The 20,815-nt window shown below is 44.5% G+C and overlaps 1 protein-coding gene and 1 non-coding gene across 3 annotated transcripts in view; both read right to left on the bottom strand.

Annotated features, from left to right (window-relative positions):
- Positions 1-1,464, bottom strand: part of ASAH2 (N-acylsphingosine amidohydrolase 2) — a 110,377-nt gene extending 108,913 nt beyond the window's left edge. For both annotated transcript variants that reach the window (XM_044239514.1, XM_044239515.1), the window contains exon 1: positions 1,364-1,464. The gene's annotated coding sequence lies outside the window, so the exon portion shown is untranslated. The remainder of the gene's footprint in view (positions 1-1,363) is intronic.
- A 4,954-nt stretch (positions 1,465-6,418) lies between these two features.
- Positions 6,419-6,526, bottom strand: LOC122901544. The gene has a single exon (XR_006383555.1). It is a non-coding gene; the product is annotated as a U6 spliceosomal RNA (small nuclear RNA).
- Between the last annotated feature and the right edge of the window lie 14,289 nt (positions 6,527-20,815).

The raw sequence follows: 20,815 nt of genomic DNA, 5'->3' as shown, positions 1-20,815 counted from the left end.
AATGAAGCCTCCATAAAAATCCCAAAGGATGGGGTTTGCAGAGCTCCTAGGTTAGTGAAGCTGTGGAGATTTGGGGGAGTGGTGTGCCTGGAGAGGGCAGGGAAGCTCTGCACCCCTTCCCCATACCTCTGTCTGTTCCTGAATTATATCCTTTTATAATAAACTGGTAATCTAGTTAAAAAAAAAAAAAGAATGAGGAAGGATGTCACCTTGGTGCCTCATTTCATTAAGCATCTGATTCTTGATTTCAGCTGAGATCATGATCACAGGATCACGGGATCGAGCCTCATGTCAGGCTCCACACCAGGCTTAAGATTCTCTCTCTCCCTCTTCCTCCGCCCCACCCCCACCTCTTAAAAAAAAAATCGGAGATGGAATGAGATACGCACAAACATTGCTTAAGTCCCTATATCCTTGGAAATTTCATTCCAAACCAAGTTTTCAAGGGTAGTTCCCATCTACTGAGAATTCCAGCTATCTTTTGAGTGACAGAACAGAGTCATCTAAAGGGGTGGGAAGACCAGGATGACCCAGGTGAGTAGACTCACTACAAGAACTGGGATCCTCAGAGTGATTTCAGGTCATGCTGCAGACACCTGAGGCAGCAAAGGTCAGGCTGTAAGCAAGACAAGGGGCACCTCCGAGAACATGCTCTCACTCAGGCAAATTGAGAGACGTTTTGGGACGCCTGGGTGGCTCAGTGGGTTAAAGCCTCTGCCTTCGGCTCAGGTGATGGTCCCAGAGTCCCAGGGTCCTGGGATCGAGCCCCGCATCGGGCTCTCTGCTCGGCAGGGAGCCTGCTTCCCCATCTCTCTCTCTCTACCTGCCTCTCTGCCTACTTGTGATCTCCATCTGTCAAAATAAATAAATAAAATCTTAAAAAAAAAATTTGGAGAAGTTTGCTTAAGACTGCTGATACGAATCTTGCCATCCAAAACGGGCCAGGAAAGTGGGGTTTCTGCCCCTCAGCTTCACCAACTCAGCTAACAGCTCTTGAAACCGAATCCCTATCTCTGAATGTAGATCTGAAGACTGAGGCGGGGGGGGGGGGGGGGGGGAAACAGCAGAAAGAGCCCTTTTGACTCCTCTCTTCCAATGCTGACATTCAAATGACCTGATCTCCCAGCTGAGGAATGCAGACAATTAAGGAATTAAGGAAAACGTGCCAGGGCTACAGCCGGGGCCAGGGAAACATAAATGAGGATGAAGACTCTGTTCTCTGCCCCCTCCCCATCTATGACTTATTTCCCCCAAGAAACAGGGGGCTCAATAAACACCCACGTCTGTGGGCAACCACGAACCCCCATTGCTTTGTCCTCCGGGGAGAAGGCAAAACACCATTCATCAAAGCCCAGCTACGTACCTAGACCTGCTGCTGTTGTTCCCAAGCAGCTCCTCAGTCAGTCCTCCTAGAGAGCCCAGGGCGTCAGGACCCCGCTCTGCCCTGCCGAGCAGGGCTGCTGGCTAAGTCCCGGAGGCTGACTGCGCTAGCCCAGGGAGCACAGCTGCCAACTTAACTACTTGTGTGCTGACTCATGCCCGGGCAGAAGGCGCCCTGGCCGAGTCGGCTGGTGGAAAAACCCAGCCCCAGCCCCGGGAGTCACACCTGAAGCTCATTACTTTGCACGCAGCACACGTGTGCACACACACACACACAGAGACTCGGCAGACCAGATTACCCTGGAGATGGGAGTTAGGTTTGTTCTGAATGAGGGAGCTCAGCTCTGGCCGGGAGGAGGGCCCACTTGCCTGGAAGGGTTCTAACTACATAAAGAAATTGATAGTAGGTGTTTCAGTCTGGGAGTTTAGGGAAGCTCCCATGGCCTTCCCAGGACAAAACCAAACTTGTTTCCTGCAGTAGGACCTCTGTTTTAGTCTCCAGGGCTTCTAGAAACCCTAGGGGGAAGGTTCGTTCTTCGAGCTCTGTTGCAGGCCCAGGCATCAGCGACTGGGAAAAGCAAGCAAAGGTTTCGAATGTTTGATCCATTCTTGGAAGTCAGCTACTGTCCACCCATGTCCCCGCACAGCAAGCAAATGCCTCAACTTCTTAAAGCTGAGGCCACTTTCTAGTGATTGTTGGGGACAGTCGGAGCAGCAGCTGTGGGGACAGAAGCTTGCCTCTCTCTCGGGGCAAGTCAAGTCCCTGGCTTTCTTCAGGCATCATGGGGTCCACCCTGGGGTCCCTGGAGGGTGGTGGGGGGGGGTGGATGGACAGTCACGTGGGAGCCGTGTGGGGGCTCAGCACAGCCTCCGTCCGCAGCCCACCAACCTGGGGGCCTGAGTTGCCGGCTGAGTTTGTTAGGCTGAGTTTATTAGCTACTAATTGGCTAAAAGGCTAAAAGGCTCTGGGGCCTCCTTTGCCTAAAGTGCCTTCACCTTGGGGGCCTCTGAGCTCCGGCGCAGGGTGTGCACACCCACGGGTGCACAGAACACAGCCTGCAGACCAAATGGGTAATAATTAATAATAATAACAACAACAGTAACAACAACGGTGCTAACAATAGCAGCAGCCTTGGTATGGAATGCTTCCTGAATTTGGGCGGATGGGCTGAAGGCTGTGCGTACAGGCGCTCTGTAGCGAGGACGGCCAGCTCTTCCAGGCTCTGCACACCTTGCTCTGTCCTGGCGCCCCCTGCAGTCAGGAGTGGCCACTCACTGAGGTCTTGGCCAGGCAGAGTGAGCAGGCATGCCCTGCACCCATACGTCCTTGGCCCAAAACACCTCCCCACGGGAGCTCCTCCAGTCTCAAGCACAGACTTGGAGGGAGATAGCCGCAGGGACCGTAGCTGTCACAGAAAGAAGAAGGTGGAAAACTTTTGCTGCTGACCTTTGCAATTACTTTTAAATTATGGGGGAAAAAATGGATATGAACCCAAAAACATGTATTTCGAAATTCCCTTAGGGATACAAGACAGTGTAGACACTGCTTGTCTACACAACAAAGACAAGACTCCTGAAGCAGGTGTTCAAACTCACCTAGCCCAAGCCTTTGGCATTTCCCATTGTCTCTCACATTGGCATCTGGGTCTCTTGGTGGCTCTGAAATGTACCTGTCCCATCTCACCCCCCACCTACTCAAAGTTTTATCCTCAAAATACTTCCCCAACTACTCCCCTCTGAACTGAATATACCTCCCTGAGGCAGCTCCAAAAACATAGCTGCAAATTCTTTGACGCTCCGTTGGTGGAAAAGTAGGGATCTGTGTCATCTCCTTGCCAAAAGCTGGTTAGGCTTGTGACCACCCAAAAGGACAACAGACAACATGGAACTCTGCCATGTGACTTCCAAGTCTGGGTCACAAAGGCCAGGCATCACTTCTATGTGTCCTGGAGCGCATGCTCTTAAAACTGCTAAAAAAACAAACAAACCCAAAATTCAACAGAGCCCACTTTGAAGATCTTACCGGCTTTATTCAGTGATTCATGTAGTGGGCAGCAGCCCATGCAGCACAGAAAGGAGCACCATGTAATACTGTTACATAACAACGAATGAACATATGAATTGGGAGGAATGCTGCCCATATAACGGGAAGCTTAGGTACAACTCTAGGACAAAGGAACGGATGCTGGGGCAGGTGGGGCTCCCTACCTGGTTCTGCTCTTTCTGGGCCCCAGACCCTTGCCCATAATGGTCAGATAGTATCTATGCAGCCCAATATTTATTCATGGATTTATTAAATGCCAACTATCTACCAAGCCTACTGTTTCAGGCCAGGACAAAGCCTAAGCACCTTCTCATGATGCTTCCATTTTAAATGGGAGGAGACAGACAAAAAAATGATATTAAATGTAATCTGTTCTGTGATATGTGCTAAGAAGAAAGCAGCATAAGGGGTGAGCTGAATGTTGTTGAACACGGTAACATCAGAGAAGTCCTCTCTGATGAGATAATATTCTAGTAGACACCTGAAGAAGCAGGAGAAAGTACAAAGCCATGTTTATGTCAGGGGAAAAGCATTCCTGGAAAAAGGAGGGGCAACCATAAAGATCCCCAGACAAGAATGTGCTTTCTGGGTTGAAGGAGAAGATGGCCAGGGTGCCCTGAGCATAGCGACCGAGAGAGGAGCCGCTGGGCGTGGGGCCAAGATGCGTGGCGTGGATGGGCAGGGCATGGCGGTCAGGAAGGGCTGAAGGACTTCTGATGTTGCTCCAGCTTTGGCGGGAAGTCGTCAGACATCCACGGGCGGAGGGGTGGCACAATCTGGTGCATCCATGGCCCAGGCTCCATCGGGAACACACGCTGAGAGGTGAGTTAGAGGCGCTGAGACAAGGGAGAGGGTTTCACGACTCCCAACCAAGAGGCTTGGACGGGGACTGGAGGTGCAGACGATGTGAAGCGATCAGAACAGGAACGTGTCTGAAGGCAGAGCCAACAGTTCTGTGTTGGACTCAGAAGGGTGGGAGAAAGACAGGAGGCAAGAGTGATTCCACTGTCTTCCAGGCTGGAGACCTGCTGCAGCGCCATCAACCTTGGCTGAGAGGGGAACCCTGTGAGGGACGTGGGTTTGGTTCATGAGAACCGAGTGTTGGGTTTTTCTGAAAAACGTCTCTGGAGACACTCGTCAGCTCAGGACCTTATGAAGACAGCTTGCTGAGATCGGCTGGGAGTGACCCACGATCTGCAAAGTCAATGACAGGAGAAAATATATTCCAAAGGGTCACAGGTTTTCAGCGGCCCAGAGTGGTCATTTTTCCTTTTGATGGTTACATATTACATAGTGGCTTTGATGCCAATTAGAAATATACGTTACAGAGTGAGGCTAAAGCCATTTTTTTTTTTAAAGGAACTCATTGAAGGAAAAATACTAATTAAAAATAGTACAATTGAGGGGCACATGGATGTCTCAGTGGGTTAAAGACTCTGCCTTTGGCTCAGGTCATGATCTCAGGGTCTTGGGATAGAGCCCTGCGTCTGGCTCTCTGCTCAGCAGGGAGCCTGCTTCCTCCTCTTTCTGTCAAATAAATAAATAAAATCTTTAAAACAAAATAGTACAATTGAAATAGTTATGGGGAAAAATCACGTCTGCTATGCACTAATGGATGAGCTTTGGGAAACACTGGTGTCTGATATAATATCCCAATAATTAAAGTGTCCCCAAAGTTCAGTCTCTGAGAAGAGAAGCCTTGGCTATTGACTCTGTTCTGATTCGTCCAAATTTTTCTTCACCTCCAGCTGGCTAGTTGTCTTCAGGTCTCCATGACGCACCCCTCCCCCCACATTTTTATTTCGACCTGAGGTCTACCGACCGGTGCTACATCCGAGACCAAAAACCAGAAATAGCATTTGTTGCTTATTCTCACTCTGAGTTCATACGTAGTTGTTCAAACTTTATTCTAACTGGAGTTCTTACAATTGGATTGATGTCTAGAGGAGACTACGCTTTCCCTCATAAACCCTGCGCAAGGCCACTTATTGCCTTGATGCCCCGTGTTGGGACAGCTGAGGGCTGCAGGCAGCTCTGGGTGGGGACCCAGCAGGTGGCCCCTCTGGGTCTACCCCTGGCTCCGGGGACACAGGTGATCTTCGTGCTTCCACTGACAGTGCTCGGTGGGAAGCATTCCTTCCCACCTTGCGTAGGGTGGAAACTGGAAAGATGCCATCCTGTAAACCCCAGAACACAAGCCCCCTTAATCCATGAGAGCCCTTTACAGACCATCCCGACACCCGCCCTAGGAAGTAGCTACCATTATTCTACCCATTTCAAAAATAAAATAACATCCAAGGCCCTAGTAGCTGCATCCAAAGTCACACAGCTTATTTCCTGGCCTCTCCTGTTTCAGTCCATCACGTGGGGACCAGGGGCACACGATGGGGCAACTCTGTGACAATGGGTGACTCCCAGAACCCAGGATGCACTGAGGAACCCTTGGTGGTTGGCTGTTTCAGCCAATGTGGGGGCTCAGCCTCACACGGCGACCCGGGTAAGCAGAGGGGGATTTGGAGAGAGACTATGGGAGCAAGACCCATGTGGATGGAGTGGTTGCAGGAGGAGGTGTGGGTCTCGGGATAACCAGGAGAGGAGAGGGGGGCTTTCTAATGGGGAAGTCTGACTTCCTTTGTGCAGGGTACTCCTTACACGTTTGGTGGGAAACCCCACTGAACTCAACTGGGCCTCAACTGTTAGGTGTGCACGTGTAATCTGGAAAGCCTGTGATACGGCCCATTTCCCCAAGGCTGCCCTGTTACAGGTCACCCGTCCCTCCATCTGGAGGCTGGTGACCAACCTCTATCTGGTTTGTGGGAATTATTCTGTATGCCCTTTTCTGTATGTATGTGATACTTCAGTAGAGTTTCTAAAAATATTTTTACTCTCTACATTTTTTAATTTAAATTTTGTCAGTTAACATATAGTGTGATACTGGTTTCTGGAGTAGAAATCAGTGATTTACCACTTCCATACAACATCTGGTGCTCACCCCCAAATATGGAATCCTTTGAGAATGTGCTTGTCATCCTTGCTCAGGGGCCAACCTAATCTTCTCTGTTTCGTTCCAATTTTTAGTATATATGTTCGCAAAGTGAGCACAAATCTATGCTTTTTTTTTTTTTTTTTAAAAGAATCTCATATTCAGGGGTGCCTGGGTGGCTCAGTTGGGTAAGCATCTGCCTTCCGCTCAGATCATGATCCCAAGGTTCTGGGATCGAGTCCCAAGTTGAGTTCTCTCTCAGCAGGGAGCCTGCTTCTCCCTCTCTTTCTGCCCCTCCCCCTGCTTCTGTTCTCTATCTCTCCATCAAATAAATAAATAAAATTTTTAAAAAGAGTTTTTCATGAAGTGACAGAAGATGGTGGAGGAGTAGCAGATTGAAATGACATCAGGTCACAGGAGTCCAGCTAGAGAGTTACCAAACCATTCTGAACACCTACAAACCCAATAGGAGATAGAAGAGGAGAGCAGCAATTCTAGGAACAGAAAATCGACCACTTTCTGAAAGGTAGGACGTGTAGGTAAGTGAGTCCGAGGAGGGGGGGTGGTGCAGGGGGAAGCAGGCTCCCTTCTGAGCGGAGAGCCTGACATGGGGCTCAATCCCAGGACCCTGAGACCATTACCTGAGCTGAAGGCAGAGGCTCAACCCACTAAGCCACCCAGGCATCCCCAATTTCTTCTAATAGATCAAAATATACCCTAAATCTAGCACAGGGCTTTGTTCTAGTCTCCAGCCTGAGCACATTCTCTACCAGCCCCCTCTTTTTTTCTTCTTTCTTTTTCCAACAAACTTATCAATTCCGTTTTTAGAATTTTTTTTAAATTTTCATCTTTACAGTCATATTCCATCCCTTCATCGTGTTTACCCTTATTTTTGTATGTATATAAGTTTTTCTTTCTTTAATATTTTGGGAGATAGTTTCTTCTAAGAGACCAAAATACACCCAAAATCAAATGGGTGGTTCTGTTCTACTCACTAGTCTAATATATATATATATATATATATATATATACATACATATATACATTTAATTTATCTTTATGCCCTTTCTTCTCTCCCTGGTTTGGGGTCTCCCCTGATTTGGTTAGCGTACATTTTTCTGGGGTCTTTGCCACCCTTTCAGTATATTATTCTCTCATTCATATATTTTTTTTAAATATTTTCTTTATTTATTTGACAGACAGAGATCACAAGTAGGCAGAGAGGCAGGCAGAGAGAGAGGAGGAAGCAGGCTCCCTGCTGAGCAGAGAGCCCAATGCGGGGCTCGATCCTAGGACCCCAGGATCATGACCTGAGCCGAAAGCAGAGGCTTTAACCCACTGAGCCACCCAGGTGTCCCTCATTCATATTTTCTTACCTGGATAAAATGACAAGGTGGAAAAAGTCACCACAAAAATTGAACAAGAGGCAATACCAATGGTTAGGAACCTAATCAATAAAGACCTTGGTAATATGTCAGATCTAGAGTTCAGAATGATGATTCTCAAGGTGCTAGCTGGGCTCAGAAAAGGCATGGAAGATATTAGAGAAACCCTGTCTGGAGAAATAAAATCCCTTTCTAGAGAAATAAAAGAACTAAAATCTAACCACGCTGAAATCAAAAAAGGAATTAATGAGGTGCAATCAAGAATGGAGGCTCTTACTGCTAGGATAAATGAGGCAGAAGAGAGAATTAGTGATATAGAAGACCAAATGACAGAGAATAAAGAAGCTGAGACAAACAACTACTTGATCAAGAGGGGAGAATTCAAGAGATAAATGATACCATAAGATGAAACAATTATTAGAATAATTGGGATTCCAGAAGAAGAAGAAGAAAGAGAGGGGCAGAAGGTATATTGATGCAAATAATATTAGAGAATTTCCCTAATATGGCAAAGGGAACAAGCATCAAAATCCAGGAAGCACAGAGAACCCCCCTCAAAATCAATAAATATAGGTCCATACGCTGTCAAATAGTAAAACTTACTAGTTTTAGTGACAAAGAGAAAATCCTGAAAGCAGCTCGGACAAGAAGTCTCTAACACACAATGGTAAAAATATTAGATTGGCAGCAGACTTACCCACAGAGACCTGGCAGGACAGAAAGAACTGGCATGATATATTCAGAGCACTAAATGAGAAAAACATGCAGCCAAGGATACTATATCCAGCTAGGTTATCATTGAAAATAGAAGGAGAGATAAAAAGCTTCCAGGACAAACACAAATTAAAAGAATTTTCAAACACCAAACCAGCCCTATAGGAAATATTGAAAGGGGCCTCTAAGCAAAGAGAGAGCCTAAAAGTAGTAGACCAGAAAGGAACAGAGACAATATACAGAAACAGTCACCTTATAGGCAATAAAATGGCACTAAATTCATATCTTTCAATAGTTACCCTGAATGTAAATGGGCTAAATGCCCAAATCAAAAGACACAGGGAATCAGAATGGATTAAAAAACAAAACCCATCAATACGCTGTCTGCAAGAAACTCATTTTACCAAAAGACACCTCTAGATTTAAAGTGAGGAGGTGGAAAACAAATTACCATGCTAATGGACATCAAAAGAAAGGTGGGGTGGCAATATTCATATCAGATAAATTAGATTTTAAGCCAATGATGATAATAAGAGATGAGGAAGTACACTATGTCATACTCAAAGGGTCTGTCCAACGAGAAGATCTAACAATTTTAAATATCTATGTCCCTAACATGGGAGCAGACAACTATATAAACCAATTAATAACAAAATCAAAGAAACACATCGACAATAATACAATAATAAACTTTAACACCCCCCTCGCTGAAATGGACAGATCATCCAAGCAAAAGATCAACAAGGAACTAAAGGCTTTAAATGACACACTAGACCAGATGGACAACACAGATATATTCAGAACATTCCATCCAAAAGCAACAAAATACCCATTCTTCTCTAGTGCACATGGAACATTCTCCAGAATAGATCATATCCTGGGTCACAAATCAGGTCTCAACTGGCACCAAAAGATTGGGATCATTCACTGCATATTTTCAGACCACAATGCTCTGAAGCTAGAACTCAATCACAAGAGGGAAGTTGGAAAGAGCTCAAATACATGGAGGTTAAAGAGCATCCTACTAAAGGATGCTCAACCAGGAAATTAATGAATGGGTCAACCAGGAAATTAAAGAAGAACTGAAAAAACACATGGAGACAAATGAAAACGAGAACACAACTGTTCAAAATCTGTGGGACACAGCAAAGGCAATCTGAGAGGTAAATATATAGTCATACAAGCCTTTCTCAAGAAACAAGAAAGGTCTCAAGTACACAACCTAACCCTACACCTAAAGGAGCTGGAAAAGAACAGCACAGAAATCCTAAACCCAGCAGGAGAAGAGAAATCATAAAGATCAGAGCAGAAATCAATGAAATAGGAACCAAAAGAACAGCAGAACAAATCAACAAAACTAGAGGCTAGTTCTTTGAAAGTATTAATGAGACTGATAAACCCATGGCTAGGCTTATTAAAAAGAAAAGAAAAAGAAAGGACCTAAATACATAAAATCATGAATGAAAGAGGAGAGATCACAACCAACACCAAAGAAATATAAACAATTGCAAGAACATATTATAAACAATTATACGCCAGCAAATTTGACAATCTGGAAGAAATGGAAGCATTCCTAAAGAAACAGAAACTACCAAAACTGAATCAGGAAGAAATAGAAAACCTGAAAAAACCCATATCCAGTAAGAAGATTGAAACAGTCATCAAAAATCTCCCAACTAACAAGAGCCCAGGGCCAGACGGCTTCCCAGGGGATTTCTACCAAACATTTAAAGAAAAATTAATACCCATTCTCCTGAAACTGTTCCAAAAAATAGAAATGGAAGGAAAACTTCCAAACTCATTTTATGAGGCCAGCATTACCTTGATCCCCAAACCAGACAAAGACCCCACCAAGAAGGAGAATTACAGACCAATATCCCTGATGAACACGGATGCAAAAATTCTCACCAAAATACTAGCTAATATGATCCAACAGTACATTAAAAGGATTATTCACCATGACCAAGTGGGACTGATTCCTGGGCTGCAAGGCTGGTTCAAAATCCACAAATTAATCAGTGTGATCAAATACATTGATAAAAGAAATAACAAGAACCATATGATACTCTCAATAGATGCTGAAAAAGCATTTGACAAAGTACAGCATCCTTTCTAGATCAAAACTCTTCGGAGTGTAGGGAGAGAGGGTACATTCTTCATTATCTTCAAAGCCATCTATGAAAAACTCACAGCGAATATCATTCTCAATGGGGGAAAACTGAGAGCTTTTCCCCTAAGGTCGGGAACATGGCAGGGATGTCCACTATCACTACTGATATTCAACATAGTACTAGAAGTCCTAGCCTCAGCAATCAGACAACAAAAAGAAATTAAAGGCATCCAAATCAGCAAAGAAGAAGTCAAACTATCACTGTTTGCAGATGATATGATATTTTATGTGGAAAACCCAAAATACCACTCCAAAACCGTTAAAACTTGCAAAAGAATTCAGTAAAATGTCAGGATATAAAATAATGCACAGAAATCAGTTGCATTTCTATATACCAACAAGACAGAAGAAAGAGAAATCAAAGAGTTGATCCCATTTGCAACTGCACCCCAAACAGTAAGATACCTAGGAATAAACCTAACAAAAGAGACAAAGAATCTGTACTCAGAAAACTATAAAGTACTCATGAAAGAAATTGAGGAAGACACAAAGAAATGGAAAAACGTTCCATGCTGATGGATTGGAAGAACAAATATTGTGAAAATATCTATGCTACCTAAAGCAACCTACACATGTAATGCAATCCCTATCAAAATACCATCAATTTTTTTCAAAGAAAAAGAACAAATAATCCTAAAATTTTTTTTTATTTTTTATTTTTTTCCCAATATATTTATTTTCAGAAAAACAGTATTCATTATTTTTTCACCACACCCAGTGCTCCATGCAAGCTGTGCCCTCTATAATACCCACCACCTGGTACCCCAACCTCCCACCCCCCCCGCCACTTCAAACCCCTCAGATTGTTTTTCAGAGTCCATAGTCTCTCATGGTTCATCTCCCCTTCCAATTTACCCAAAAGCACATACCCTCCCCAATGTCCATAACCCTACCCCCCTTCTCCCAACCCCCCTCCCCCCAGCAACCCACAGTTTGTTTCGTGAGATTAAGAGTCACTTATGGCTTGTCTCCCTCCCTATCCCATCTTGTTTCATGGATTCTTCTCCTACCCACTTAAGCCCCCATGTTGCATCACTACTCCCTCATATCAGGGAGATCATATGATAGTTGTCTTTCTCCGCTTGACTTATTTCGCTAAGCATGATACACTCTAGTTCCATCCATGTTGTCGCAAATGGCAAGATTTCGTTTCTTTTGATGGCTGCATAGTATTCCATTGTGTATATATACCACATCTTCTGGATCCATTCATCTGTTGATGGACATCAAGGTTCTTTCCATAGTTTGGCTATTGTGGACATTGCTGCTATAAACATTCGGGTGCACGTGCCCCTTTGGATCACTACGTTTGTATCTTTAGGGTAAATTCCCAGTAGTGCAATTGCTGGGTCATAGGGCAGTTCTATTTTCAACATTTTGAGGAACCTCCATGCTGTTTTCCAGAGTGGTTGCACCAGCTTGCATTCCCACCAACAGTGTAGGAGGGTTCCCCTTTCTCCGCATCCTCGCCAGCATCTGTCATTTCCTGACTTGTTGATTTTAGCCATTCTGACTGGTGTGAGGTGATATCTCATTGTGGTTTTGATTTGTATTTCCCTGATGCCGAGTGATATGGAGCACTTTTTCATGTGTCTGTTGGCCATCTGGATGTCTTCTTTGCAGAAACGTCTGTTCATGTCCTCTGCCCATTTCTTCATTGGATTATTTGTTCTTTGGGTGTTGAGTTTGTTAAGTTCTTTATAGATTTTGGACACTAGTCCTTTATCTGATATGTCGTTTGCAAATATCTTCTCCCATTCTGTCAGTTGTCTTTTGGTTTTGTTAACTGTTTCCTTTGCTGTGCAAAAGCTTTTGATTTTGATGAAATCCCAAAAGTTCATTTTTGCCCTTGCTTCCCTTGCCTTTGGTGATGTTCCTAGGAAGATGTTGCTGCGGCTGATGTCGAAGAGGTTGCTGCCTGTGTTCTTCTCAAGGATTTTGATGGATTCCTTTCTCACATTGAGGTCCTTAATCCATTTTGAATCTATTTTTGTGTGTGGTGTAAGGAAATGGTCCAATTTCATTTTTCTGCACGTGGCTGTCCAATTTTCCCAACACCATTTATTGAAGAGGCTGTCTTTTTTCCATTGGACATTCTTTCCTGCTTTGTCGAAGATTAGTTGACCATAGAGTTGAGGGTCTATTTCTGGGCTCTCTATTCTGTTCCATTGGTCTATGTGTCTGTTTTTGTGCCAGTACCATGCTGTCTTGATGATGACAGCTTTGTAATAAAGCTTGAAGTCCGGAATTGTGATGCCACCAACTTTGGCTTTGTTTTTCAATATCCCCTTGGCTATTCGAGGTCTTTTCTGGTTCCATATAAATTTTAAAATTATTTGTTCCATTTCTTTGAAAAAGATGGATGGTACTTTGATAGGAATTGCATTAAATGTGTAGATTGCTTTAGGTAGCATAGACATTTTCACAATATTTATTCTTCCAATCCAGGAGCATGGAACATTTTTCCATTTCTTTGTGTCTTCCTCAATTTCTTTCATGAGTACTTTATAGTTTTCTGAGTATAGATTCTTAGCCTCTTTGGTTAGGTTTATTCCTAGGTATCTTATGGTTTGGGGTGCAATTGTAAATGGGATTGACTCCTTAATTTCTCTTTCTTCTGTCTTGTTGTTGGTGTAGAGAAATGCAACTGATTTCTGTGCATTGATCTTATATCCTGACACTTTACTGAATTCCTGTATAAGTTCTAGCAGTTTTGGAGTGGAGTCTTTTGGGTTTTCCACATAGAGTATCATATCATCTGCGAAGAGTGATAATTTGACTTCTTCTTTGCCGATTTGGATGCCTTTAATTTCCTTTTGTTGTCTGATTGCTGAGGCTAGGACTTCTAGTACTATGTTGAATAGCAGCAGTGATAATGGACATCCCTGCCGTGTTCCTGACCTTAGTGGAAAAGCTTTCAGTTTTTCTCCATTGAGAATGATATTTGCAGTGGGTTTTTCATAGATGGCTTTGATGATATTGAGGTATGTGCCCTCTATCCCTACACTTTGAAGGGTTTTGATCAGGAAGGGATGCTGTACTTTGTCAAATGCTTTTTCAGCATCTATTGAGAGTATCATATGGTTCTTGTTCTTTCTTTTATTGATGTGTTGTATCACATTGACTGATTTGCGGATGTTGAACCAACCTTGCAGCCCTGGGATAAATCCCACTTGGTCGTGGTGAATAATCCTTTTAATGTACTGTTGAATCCTATTGGCTAGTATTTTGGTGAGAATTTTTGCATCTGTGTTCATCAAGGATATTGGTCTATAGCTCTCTTTTTTGATGGGATCCTTGTCTGGTTTTGGGATCAAGGTGATGCTGGCCTCATAAAATGAGTTTGGGAGTTTTCCTTCCATTTCTATTTTTTGGAACAGTTTCAGGAGAATAGGAATTAGTTCTTCTTTAAATGTTTGGTAGAATTCCCCCGGGAAGCCATCTGGCCCTGGGCTTTTGTTTGTTTGGAGATTTTTAATGACTGTTTCAATCTCCTTACTGGTTATGGGTCTGTTCAGGCTTTCTATTTCTTCCTGGTTCAATTTTGGTAGTTTATGTGTTTCTAGGAATGCATCCATTTCTTCCAGATTGTCAAATTTGTTGGCGTAGAGTTGCTCATAGTATGTTCTTATAATAGTTTGTATTTCTTTGGTGTTAGTTGTGATCTCTCCTCTTTCATTCATGATTTTATTTATTTGGGTCCTTTCTCTTTTCTTTTTGATAAGTCTGGCCAAGGGTTTATCAATTTTATTAATTCTTTCAAAGAACCAGCTCCTTGTTTGGTTGGTTTGTTCTATTGTTTTTTTGGTTTCTATTTCATTGATTTCTGCTCTGATCTTTATGATTTCTCTTCTCCTGCTGGGCTTAGGGTTTCTTTCTTGTTCTTTCTCCAGCTCCTTTAGGTGTAATAATCCTAAAATTTATATGGAACTAGAAAAGACCCCGAATAGCCAGAGGAATGTTGAAAAAGAAAGCCAGAGTTGGTGGCATCACAATTCCAGACTTTAAGCTCTATTACAAAGCTGTCATCATCAAGATAGTACGGTACAGGCACAAAAATAGACACAGAGATCAATGGAAAAGAATAAAGAGCCCAGAAATAGACCCTTAACTCTAAGGTCAACTAATCTTCGACATGGCAGGAAAGAATGTCCAGTGGAAAAAGGATAGTCTCTTCAACAAATGGTGTTGGGAAAGCTGGACTGCTACATGCAGAAGAATGAAACTGGACCATTTCCTTACACCACACACAAAAATAGACCCCAAATGGATGAAAGACCTCAATGTGCGACAGGAATCCATCAAGATCCTTGAGGAGAACACAGGCAGCAACCTCTTCAACCTCTGCCTCAGCAACTTCTTCCTAGAAACATCACCAAAGGTAAGGGAAACAAGGGCAAAAATGAACTATTGGGACTTCACCTAGTTCAAAAGCTTTTGCACAGCGAAGGAAACAGTCAACAAAACCAAAAAACAACTGACAGAATGGGAGAAGATATTTGCAAATGACATATCAGATAAAGAACTAGTAGTATCCAAAATCTAAAAAGACCTTATCAAACTCAACACTCAAAGAACAAACAATCCAATCAAGAAATGAGCAGAGGACATGAACAGACATTTCTGCAAAGAAGACATCCAGATGGCCAACAGACACATGAACAAGTGCTCCACATCACTTGGCATCAGGGAAACACAAATCAAAACCACAATGAGATATCACCTCACACCAGTCAGAATGGCTAAAATTAAAAGTCAGGAAACGACAGATGCTGGCGAGGATGCGGAGAAAGGGGAATCCTACTACAATGTTGGTGGAAATGCAAGCTGGTGCAGTCACTCTGGAAAACAGCATGGAGGTTCCTCAAAGAGTTGAAAACAGAGCTACCCTATGACCCAGCAATCGCACTACTGGGTATTTACCCTAAAGATACAAATGTAGTGATCCAAAGGGGCATGTGCACCCCAATGTTTATAGCAGCAATGTCCACAATAGCCAAACTATGGAAAGAACCTAGATGTCCATCAACAGATGAATGGCTAAAGAAGATGTGGCGCATATATACAATAGAATACTATGCAGCCATCAAAAGAAATGAAATCTTGCCATTTGCAACAATGTGGATGGAACTAGAGGGTATTATGCTGAGCTAAATAACTCAAACAGAGAGAGACAATTTTCATATGATCTCCCTGATATGAGGAATTTGAGAGGCAGAGTGGGGGGTAGGGAAGGAAAAAATGAAACAGGATGGGATTGGGAGGGAGACAGACCATAACAGATTCTTAATCTCACAAAACAGACTGGGGATTGCTGAAGGTAGGGGGGTATGGAGAGGGTGGTTGGGTTACAAACATTGGGGAGGGTATGTGCTATGGTGAGTGTTGTAAAGTGTGTAAACCTGATGATTCACAGACCTGTACCCCTGGGTCAAATAATACATTATATGTTAATAAAAATAAATTTCAAAAAATTGTTTTAAGAATTTTTCATGATAAAATAGGAGAAGGGTTTAATGGAATTTTTTTTTAAGATTTTATTTATTTATCTGACAGAGATCACATGTAGGCAGAGAGGCAGGTGGGTGCTGAGCAGAGAGCCTGACTCGGGGCTCGATCCCAGGACCCTGGGATCATGACCAGAGCTGAAGTCAGAGGCGTTAACCCACTGAGCCACCCAGGTGCCCCTATGGAATGGGTTTTAAGGCAACATAAATTTGCCAAATACTAGTTTCATGTAATCTAAGGATGTTTCTCTAAGGGAAGATTTGTTACAGCTTGAAATATATTGATATGATTGCTAAATTCGTGTGTGTGTGTGTGTGTGTCTAAACCCGAATTTAGATCCCATTCCCTCCCTCCATCAAAAGCAAACATCCCTGGAAGAGCAACCTGTGAGACAGAGAAGCTCGTGTTCCATGGGACCTAAGGCTCACCTGCCCTCCGGGGTCCGGGCTTCCGTGCCCACCAGCAAGCACATTCCTGCAGTCCCAGACAGGGGAAGCTGCTGGAAACCAGAGCAGAAAGCAGCAGGCCTCTGCTGTGAGCCCTGCTTGCCCTTCCTCCTCTGACCTCCTTTGGCGGTTGGGAAGATTGCCAGCAGTTCCTCCTCAGTTTTGCCAAATGAAAGACTTGGATCAGGGCCTTCTTCCTTCCCGGGAGGAAAATGAATTTCCCGGGGCCTGCACGAATTCATTGTTTTTGATGATTTTAATTGGTGATTAAACCCTGAATATCTTGAGAAATTAAGCCAGTTTTGATAGCCGGGATCTACCGGAAGCCCATTTGTCACCGACCGTTCTTCATACTTGGCATGTGTTAAAGTGACATTTCGGATACATTCCCATCTAATTTCGGTGACTTTTTGTTTGAATTCACACTCAGTGAATGTTAATAGTATGTGGGGGTTCTGTGTGCTGAATACATTGACATTTTCTCTACCGAAAGAAGTATGATGCTGCCACTCAGTCCCCAACCCCCACCCCAACCCCTTTTGCAGTGTGTTGGGTGCAATGAGGACCAGGGATTGTGCACGAACACACAACAGGACTTGTGGCCCTACCCCCTGCTTGGATCTCTCTGTCCTCTTGCAGTTGCTTCCCTCTGCCCAGGAACCAGGAGCCCCGGAGAAACCTCATTAGGCAGCCTCTTGGCCCCAGGGTTTGAAGCGGTCCCTGCAAGCCCCCAGGGCAGAGATTAAGCTCTGGGATCAGCTGGGGTCAGCTCCTGAGCACAGCAACGGGCACCCATGGCCCCGGGCCGGTGACACTTCCAGGCAGACAGGTGCCTGCTGCACTAACAGGACCCAGCCCATCTTGGTGTCATTTGCTTCTCATGCTCGCCCCAGGAACTCACAGAGCAATGCAGCTAGCCCTCGTCTACCAGCGTATCTGCCCACCTCCGGGCTGGACCGAGCCTACCCGGCTCATTGGAGCGTCTGCAGAGAGGAAGCCCACGGCTCACCACAGCCAGAGGTCAGAAGGCTCCCGGGACCACTCGGGCTGGCAATGAATGTGCTTCCCATCAACCTGGCAATGACTGGCCATGGCCTCTTGCAACTCAAAGCCAAGGATTTCAGAGACTTCCAAACAAACGTTCATGGTAACAGATTATGCTTTTATTTCTCCTGAAAATCCTAAGATATCAGGGAGCATGGCCACACATCCCGAGTGGAAAACCCGCTGTGTGCCTTTCCATGGCCACAGGCTTGTTATTCAAAAGAGAATGCTTTGGTCAAAGCCCCCTGTGGATACTACCAGCAGGAAGCCATGAAAACACCACCAGCAACTGGGTGGGACAACACAGAGCTGGCCAGGGGAGCAGATCTGAGCGCCAATCAATCCTGGCGCTACACCCACATGTGTGCTTCGTTTTCCCCTCGCTCCTTATCTGGGCTGTGTTGTGCCGTGTCAGAGTCCACCAGCAATCCCGCAACCGCAATGCACCCCATGAGATGCTAAGGACAGTGAAGCAAGGATCTTACCAAAGATGTAAGCCGTGAGTGGCTTCAGTCTCCTGATAATGTCCCCAGAAGTTTAAATAAAGGCTGTCTCGGTTTGGTTTCACACGTGGTCCGGCTCCCTCTCTGGCTGGGGCCAGTCTCTCCATCGACTGGACTTCTACCATGGCTCCCAGGGGCTTCGTCTTCATCTTTCCAGATCACTTCCCTCCGTGTAACACTAGTGGCTGTTTACTGAGCACAGAACTCATCTGCGTGCCCCCCCCATCATCCTACGTTACACTGCCACATGGGTCACCTGCAGTGATGGCTTCGTGATTCATGTTCTTTCAGGAAGTGCCCCGCCTATGTGACCATGACTTGTTACGTCTCCCTGAGCACTAGTGCAGCTTAGACGCCAACTCTTTTTTTTTTTTTTTTAAGATTTTATCTATTTATCTGACAGGGAGAGACACAGCAAGAGAGGGAACACAAGCAGGGGGGAGTGGGAGAGGGAGAAGCAGGCTCCCCACTGAACAGGGAGACAGATATGGGGTTCAACCCCAGGACCTGGGATCATGACCTGAGCCAAAGGCAGTTGCTTAACGCTGAGCCACCCAGGCGCCCTGACACCCACTCCTGAGAGAGGAGTTGGACAAAGCCCTTGGTGTCAAATAAAGTACATACAATACCTTGGTTGAAGTTCTTGGTAGACTACGGACCGGGACAGCTATAAGAACTGTAAGAACAGCTATAAGAACACCACCACTTGCCCTATTTTCCTGTGCACACTGAAAAAAAATGCTTTGAGCCACCAAGTTAAGCTATTTAGAACTTATCTTAGTCCAAGTCAAAAAGATAGAGAGAGAAGAAAGAAATTGACTAATTCAACAGAACATACTGTAAACCCTCTGGCAAAAAGAGACCAAGCATTCTGGACTGCAGGCACCTGACACTTACTCGGAACATGCTGATGTTCCTCGTAAGCGATTATATTTGCTGCTAATACACAGCTTATTTGTTACTAACCAGATCTTTCCCAGGTACCAGCCGGGGACAGGCCACAGCATTCTCAGACAATGAACCACAGGAGCGGTCTTTAGAAAGAAGGAGAGAGAAAGTCATTCAGGTTCCTCCAGATTCTGGGTCTGCTTTAGTGCTTGGTGTGTCCCAGGTCTTCTGGGCTGGTGGGGGGCAGGGGCAATGGAGCATGTGAAGGGCTCTGGCAAGTAAGCTCACAGTTCAGGTACCTGAATGTACCCCCGACATTCCCCAATCCAGTGTCAGTTGCCTTCATGTTCTTCTGGACACTCTGTGCGTTGAGAGTTGGAAGTCATTAAGGCAGACTCTAACAGCCATTTCTATTTTTAGTTCTTCAGTTGTCATTAGGACACCAATTTCTATGTCCAGATGTTAAAGGCCCTCCTCAGACAACAGCTTACTCGTTGTCTTCCAAACTGACTTAACAACAAAAACTGGGTCACCAAGGGCTTCTGGCTTCATCTTCAACAAGCAAAGAGCTTTGGAGTCAAGTCACCACTCCCATCCTTACAACTACTAAAGGCTGGACAAACTTTGCAAAGCAGGACTTCTTTTTGGAGCATCAGAGGACTGGGGCCAACAGAGCCAATCGCCACTCCCCAAATCTGGAGAGATAGGAGTATCCAGAGTCATAGCCGGGATCTGCTGACATGGGGCCGAAGCCACTGAAACTAAAACACTTACTAAAAACACTTACACCGTAACTTAGATTGACTATCATGAAGGGGAGAGGGACAGGCAGGAGTCAAAAATCCTCATAAAAATTTGGACTCCCCCCAAATTTATCTACTAATAGCCTACTGTTGACCAGAAGTCCTATCATAACAAACAACTGATGAACACATATTTTGTCTATGTATAAAGTTTAGAATAAAATTGGAGAAAAAAATATTAGGAAAATCATAAAAGTACATTTACAGTAATTGATTGAAAAAACCACAGAACCTGCTCAGTCCAAACCCCTATTTTCAAGGGTCAACTGTGTTATCAATTATACTTTAAATGTGACAGGTCTAAATACACCAATTAAAAAGACAGAGATTGTCAGAATAGATTAAAAACGGGAAGCTAGTTATCTGCTATATATTCTGTCTATAGGAAATCCACTTTGTAAAGATCCAGAGAGATTAAAAATAAAGGGGTGGAGAAAGACAGATACCATGCTAAACACTCATCAGAAGAAAGCTGGGGTCGTTATTTTAATTTCAGACAAAGCAGACTCCACAACAAGGAATATCATTTAAGAATAGAGGACAGGGACGCCTGGGTGGCTCAGTTGGTTGGACGACTGCCTTCGGCTCAGGGCGTGATCCTGGAGTCCCGGGATCGAGTCCCACATCAGGCTCCCAGCTCCATGGGGAGTCTGCTTCGCTCTCTGACCTTCTCCTCGCTCATGCTCTCTCTCACTGTCTCTCTCTCTCTCAAATAAATAAATTAAAAAAAAAAAAAGAATAGAGGACAGAGCAATAAAGGGATTAATCCTCCAAGAAAACACAGCAACTTTAATGTATATGCATCTAACAAGAGAGCGTCACAACACACGAGGTTCTAGGCCACCATGGGGCTGGGAGGGGACTCTGGGCAGGTCCCTCCTGGGTGTCTGAGCCTTCCCTTGTCCTCAGCTGGGATGCCATTTTGGCCCCTCAAGCCACTCCCTAGA

Source organism: Neovison vison, chromosome 2 (genome assembly GCF_020171115.1).
Source record: "Neovison vison isolate M4711 chromosome 2, ASM_NN_V1, whole genome shotgun sequence".
Classification (NCBI taxonomy): Eukaryota; Metazoa; Chordata; class Mammalia; order Carnivora; family Mustelidae; genus Neogale; species Neogale vison.
Note: the sequence above shows the minus strand (reverse complement) of the source record. Positions and strands in the feature narration are given on the sequence as shown.